This window comes from Ceratina calcarata, unplaced genomic scaffold, assembly GCF_001652005.2.
Source record: "Ceratina calcarata isolate Rehan_Ccalc_2016 unplaced genomic scaffold, ASM165200v1 scaffold162.2, whole genome shotgun sequence".
Taxonomy (NCBI): domain Eukaryota; kingdom Metazoa; phylum Arthropoda; class Insecta; order Hymenoptera; family Apidae; genus Ceratina; species Ceratina calcarata.
In genome coordinates, this window is record NW_017137499.1 from 786718 (window position 1) to 793801 (window position 7084).

General features: G+C 39.3%; 1 protein-coding gene across 1 annotated transcript in view; it reads left to right on the plus strand.

The window, feature by feature from the left end:
- The first annotated feature begins 376 nt into the window (after positions 1-376).
- The window catches only part of LOC108632603 (uncharacterized), a 16635-nt gene continuing 9927 nt past the window's right edge, over positions 377-7084 (plus strand). Inside the window, exon 1 of the mRNA XM_018037280.2 lies at positions 377-707. The gene's annotated coding sequence lies outside the window, so the exon portion shown is untranslated. The remainder of the gene's footprint in view (positions 708-7084) is intronic.

Here is a 7084-nt window from a genome sequence, read left to right on the forward strand (position 1 = left end):
ATATTTCTATGTCGTAGGATTCGTTGAAAATCATAGTAGTTAACGAACAGACTAACTTGATAACAAAAATTACAATATGAATAACATCTATAAATTAGAGTTTTCATTACATTGACATTAGAAACGTTCTATTGTTTAACTCCCACAGTATTTCAGTACGCTAATTAATACATCGTGTAGTTCATTTTTTGACCATCATCATAAGAACAGAATTGCATGATTGCGTCAACGCGTCTCGAGGGAAATGTAATAATGCAAATGAGACTGACGAGAGTATCGAAAGAAGTTCTCTTGATCCGTTGATCGTGTGTCCAAGAAGCCGGGTACCCCACGCAGGCTAACGCAATCGCAGTCACGTTTACGCTGGCATCAATGACACGAGCTATAGCGGGTTGCATCGAGCCGAGTTGAACGGTAAAACCGGCGCGGCGTGAGTTAGTCAGCCAGCAGAAGCGGGAACCGCGCCAGTCTGCAGTGAGTTCTCCGTGCGAGAGCTGCGCTCTCTTCGTGTCGTCACGCGGGGGTTGTTTTATCTCCATAGATAGTAGACTGTTCAAATCTAACTCCAGGTGCACAGAAAGAGAAACGAGAGCTTGTCGTACGAGTAGCCGAGATTCAGTGAACACATTTATAATTTTTCTTTTTTGTGAGTGACAAATAAGAAGCCGCCAACACGCAGCGAATAAATCACAGTGTTCAATCTAGAGGTAGGTGATTTCAATCTTAACAAGCTACGATTATAATAATGAATATCGGTGACAGAAAGTCGCCTTGAAATAATGCGAATGAGTCATGGACATTCAGTTCCTTAATCATTTGTTCTCTTAAATCGTGAATCAACTGAGATTTACCGTTTCATTAACCACAGGCATTTGTGTTCTCAGATATTGAATTGTAACTTATAAACAAATGATTCAGGAACGCTGTCTACCTATTTTCTTATATAAATTATTTAAATTCGAGAGAGCGTTTGGAATTGTGCATTCGATAAAAATTGTTTTGCAAGACTTTACAATTACAAGTTATTTACATGAAATACAAAGAGAGAATGATTTTACAAGATACCATCGAGGATAACATTAAAAGCGAATGGAAAAGACTTGTGTTATAAACTAGGACGATAGATAATTTAAAATGCTTTGCCAACAGCTATTAAAAACGCTTTCTAAATTGGTAAAGATATTTATACGCTCTGGTAGTCATTGCCATAGACGACTAGACAGAATCTCGGATTCAGTAAAGCCGAATTGAATTTAATTGCCAGTGGAGAATACCGGCAAGCGACACTCGACTGATCCGGATCTGGCTAGGACTTCATTGGGGACAGAGATTAAGGACATCATCATTCATAACGAAAAACGGCATTAGGAAGCAAGCTCGAAACTGGACAAACTGGATTTTAATGTATTAATGATCCAGCGGATTTTTCATGAACCGTTGAAACGAAATAGAATTTATCTGCACGTTATTGCGGATGGAAATAGAAATTTACATAAACATCCGTAATCTCATAAAGTCGAGGGGCAAATAAGTAGTATGCAAAATACTTTAACGTATAACAAGTGGTTTAATTTTTGATTCCAAAGGCGTGGTTCGATATCAATCGAACGAACGAGCCTGATTGGTCGTCGCTACGGCATTATTCTAATTGCAAAACAGCTGATTAGTCTAATGCGCTGCCTCCTCTCGTGCGTGTATCTCAATATTGTTTTTCTACTCGGAAGCTCAAGCAAAAATTAACAACTTAATTAAGAACCCGTTCTCGATCGAACACACGTGAGTTATTATGGACGCGTCTATTGTCAGTCACGTGTCTGCGACCAGGAATATGCCACGAGTCATGACGCATCCCTGAGGATTTTATTTACTAGAGTAAAAAGATAAAGGGATAAAAATAAGTATCATGATGTCGATGTGCGTCGAAGATAAATCTCAAATGTTATGTGTACCAAACGACGATAAGCGATTAGTTGACTTCCTTTCATAGTTTCATAGAAATCAATTTCGCTGTTTTTCCTCTAGACGCAGTATACCCACTGATTGTATTTCATTGCACCGAATGCTTTCTTGGTATTCGATTTCCCTTGGAAGAAAGAATATTCTGCGATCATCCGATACCTTTTAAAACTCTGGAATTTATCTCGGTATTTCTTTGAAACACGGGCAACGCTTATATAATTAAATTAATGACACGAGGTATCAACTGTCGAAGAAATTGTTGGTAATTATCCTGTGTCATGAGCAAGTAGATATACGAGATCGCGTTACCTCGATCCGCTTTGTCATTGGATCACAAGTATTTAATAATATTCTGAGGTATCTGGGAAACAGTTTCAACCGTTCAGTTTGTTTAGGAATTTAAACGGCAATGTCACACGATGTTTTTAACCACATATTCGTTTCAGTGTACACAATAACTTCTCGAAAGTATGCAAGTTGCGACGATTATTAGCGATACTAATTTTCACTAACAATATTTTCACAAGGGAATTCTTATAATCCCGTTAGTATAACGAAAGGTCGCACTTAATCATCGATAATAGTTTCCTTGATAAATAATATCGTCTTTCAACCAATTTCGGTACTAAACTCCAGCTAGAATTACGTAAGTCGCATATATTGTATTTGTTTCAAACAATAAAGATAAACTCTAATCTGAAGATGCGTTACTGCTTATGAAGAAATTTTAGAAACTAGCTTGCCTATTGAACAACTCGCCGTTGTTACTTATGTATAGCACATGTGATAAATATGGCGGATTTGATTTTGTGTTTAACAACTAATCACGCAGCGTGAAATTTACTGGAGTCAGTTAGACCCGGCATGATAATTTAATTAAGCGTTACCGTGACGTGCGCGATAACTGATCGTGAATCACACTTTTTATGGTTGATTAGTACGTGCGACGTCTTTATTATAACAACAGACGTTAATGTTATTTTTACTATTTATAGATCAATACATTTCATCAATGACAGTTCCTCCAATTATCGATCCAAACAAACTGTCTTATATAAAATACGTGATTATTTTTCACTATTAAAAAGAATTAATCAATAATATGAGATTCAGTGTTGACAATGAGTGTCAAGGGTTAAACAAAGAATTAGATAAATTAAAAAGAACCGGTGCGTAGAAGCGTGGACTGTTTGAAATCGGTATAGAATTGCGGTAGACCATTCACTATTTCACAATGCCTATATCGTTGCACGCGAGATCACCAGGTATAACGGGTCGTCGATAATATACTCGAGTGCTTCGGTTCAAATGAGATCCATGTGCTTGGTGGAAACACAAGTTCATCTGAGACTACCTGAACACTTTCACTAAACACTTTTCACATACATGCTCTAATTTCCATCGATTACACAAATTACGCAAAAGACGACTGAGCCTTCTCTATAAGACTACTGCTAAGAAAACTCTTCTGCTATTATCTAACATAAAAACTTTTCAATAAGAACGACAACGTTTAGTTGAAATATAATAATAACCGTTTCAAATTGCATACATTATGGAAAATTATGTAATTTACGCCTGGAAAATGTGTATGTAACAGATATAAGTATGTGCATAGTTAGTAGATAATTTTTGAACATACATGACTGTATAGCTTTAAAAAACTGATTATTTATGTGTGACCTCGGCAGAAGGAGTACGTACGCAGTGAAAAGGCGTTGGATCGATTCTAAGTCTCGAATCCAACAATTGTAGCAAGCAAGTTCGCTCGTTACCTGATGCTTCTATTTAACCAAAAAATTTCCATTTACCACTGTTATACATTCGATCTTGGTATCTTTTACACTGGCGTTAACGATATCCGCGTTAACGACATCTGCGTTGCTTCAGTTAAGAGCGTTTGCGATTAATAATAACTAAGCGTGAATGTCCTTAATTAATTGGAATATTAATTAAATCTTATCTCGCGGGGAATTCGAAGCGAAGTCAATGGCTTTTGATACGCTGCGTCATTATTATTAGATTATTATGTTTATTAATTCGAGCAATTCGACGGAATTAGCGTAATATTCGAATACCGCAACTCTAAAAACAATAGGGAATTGTCTTTTTGAGTGATCACGTTGCTCGGTAGAGTTTCTGCCAGTTGGCCGACTGTATTATTTCTTCTTCGACTCCGCTACACCATTAAGCAGTAAAGTTTATGAAAGCCATAAAAATAGCTCAGCTAAAAAGTTATCGTAACATCCGCGAGCACGTTTAAGAAAAACATCAAAGTAGCTTCCATGGCAAGCAGACAAAGCGCGTTAATACTCTGAAGCAGCGGATCGCGTTCAGCCAGCCAAGTGTTACATGGGTTTGCCTGTCGTTTCGTCTTCCGTTGTCGTGATTCATTCGTTTCCTTCCGAGATCGTCGATCGCCCGGAGGGAATCTCACGAGGGAGGTAACGACGTAATTGTTTCATGTTGAGTCTATAAGTCGTCGATAATTCTCGTGGATATCAATGACGCAAGGTCTTTGCTTGTCGCGACCGACCGACCGCATCTACTCATTTGCTCTTTTATTAGCTGCTTTTTGTCGTTCACGTAACATTGCGTTGGTAAGGACACAAACCACTTATCGAAGTTGTCAATCGTTCGATATGTCTAGGCTCTCGTCTTGCAGTTCATAGTACGTCGATACGCATTAACGTGACATTGAGAGTTACGATTGCACTGCACTCGATTCGTATAATTTTTATCCCAGCACAGATAAAATAATCAGTTTTGATAAAGACAATTTGAACCTCACCTTTCACACTTCTGTCGTTAAGAAAATGAGAATCGACCGAGAGTTATCGACTATAATTATCAACGATCTTTTGCCAGTCGGTCATACATATTTGTACTAATTCGATATACATTAGAGACGTATAAGATAACAATGCTATTCTTTAAATGTATTGTTTTCAATGAAAGCACTTAGGAGACACTTCGGGGAACGCGTCATGTGGTCAGGTACCCATGACCTTTGTAGTAAGTAACGAGACTCTACAATTATAATGTCGTGTGAATATCCGTGTGAAACCGTGTGGCGTGACGCCAAGCAAGGTCCGAAGGATCTCTACAATGTTAGTACGAGGATTGACATATGAACGATCGATAATGTACACTCTCTTTCATAAATCTCTCAGCAGAGAACAATAGAATAAGGGAAAGCTTCTATCACCCCTTACGCTCGTACATCGAGTCTCAGTCGTCATCAATTTGATTCACAGGTGCAAAAAATAAAAAAGTACTCGGATTTAGTAGGGTTCAAGTCATTCGTTTATTAATGCATATCGTCATATGAAAAAGTGTACATATATTGTGAAACAAAATTAGTAGATCATCGTATTCTTTCTTTCTCGTTGGTTCGAAGGAAAATTTTGGAGCAGAGAAATTTGCACGATGACTGCTCGTATTCGGCCATGATAAAACACGTAGGGTTCGTATGCATGGAATAATTTGTGAAATGTTCCGTAATTGTATCCGCCTCGTGTAACGCGTATCAATGTTTCGAAGAAAGTCGTGACTTTACTGCGCTTCGCGTTTGACACACAAACTTAGGAACGGTTCCAATCAGCGTGCGCGCTTTCACAAATTGAGAAACTGAAGAATTTTAGGATGAATTGGGAGGAACCTCGTTATTCGTGTGCCAATTTTCTCAGCCAGAAGTTTGACATTACGATTAGTAGCCAGTGATTCGTATCGTGCCATAAATAATTGATGATTATACTGATCGCGTTGATTTGTCCTCGAATTCTGGAGTGAGAACGATTTCAATGAAAATGCCATTTTAACATAATTCATTTATATACTTCGAAAAATTCAATTGCTGCAATTGTCGTACGATACGTAGGCCACGTTTTCCCAATTTAGACGCACAGTTCAGCATTGAAGCACAGAAATAATTCTTGCATTCACACTAAGCCAGACGTACTTCTAAAGACCAACAAAGAGCAATCCCGATTGCATTAAAACGGGCCATTATGTTCCCGGCTAAACGGCCGCGAGTAGATCATTTGCTTTTCTTCCATCCAAGCCCATTCTGGTGGCGTGCGAATTCGGGTTAAGGTTAAGCCATGTAACCGGCTGGTAACCATGTCACAGTTGCAGCCGCGTTGACGCAACGGAGAGAACGTCGTGACGCGACGGCCGAAAATGTGGCCCCATGCTGCGCTAGCCGCTTGTACACATATACATAATTTATAACCGACCCGCGGGCATCAAGTACGGACGAGCACGTTCGAAAGCGCGCCTCGTTTCGCGTGCGATAACGCGTCGCGACGTTCGCGAAACGTAAAAAAAGTGTAAGCGAATCGATTATCTTCGTGCGAGGGGATCTCATTTCTCGAAACTGTGCGATACGGAAAGAAAAAACACCGTTTTTTTTTTTGCTGATATTTTAGAGGAAACCAGATGAGGAGACGGCGACGGCGCACGTGCGAGTGGTCGCTCGGCATTCCTCGGCGTTCGCTTGAAATAGTAATGCCGCGTGAGTTCCGAGTCGCGAATGCGAATGCCTGCGAGCGTTTTACTCGAGAACCGGCGTAACCGGTGGCGGTGGATGTTTATTTGATGATTATGCGATGTGTCTTACGCTGATTCGATTAACTGTGCTACGGCCGCGCCACAGAATATTGATTCTATTATCTGTTTATACGATACGGTACGACGTTTTCTGTCGAAATGCACATTTCGTGAGTATTATTTATTTCGTGGAGTCGCACGTTGTAATTGAAAGAGTAACACTTGCGAGAATAGCACCAGGTATCGATCCGACACGAATAAAAATGGAAATTCGCCTGCGGCCACGTTACTCGCGTGCGGTTTATTATTCATCTGCACGCAAAAATTCTCCTTCCCAGCGCGGCTGTCGTGTGCATTACTTGGTAACTCAAAGTGCACTACTTGTTTTATATTATTTTCACATTACATAATTCGGTTGGTTGATTTTATAAAAAGAACGTAAGGGAACGTAACACCCTGTCCTGTAATAATATAAAAACAACACAATTTTAATTTTCGTTCAGTTTTGCAATATCGCGTAGACACACGTATCACCGTGGAATACATATTTAAGGATGTATTGGCTATACTATAG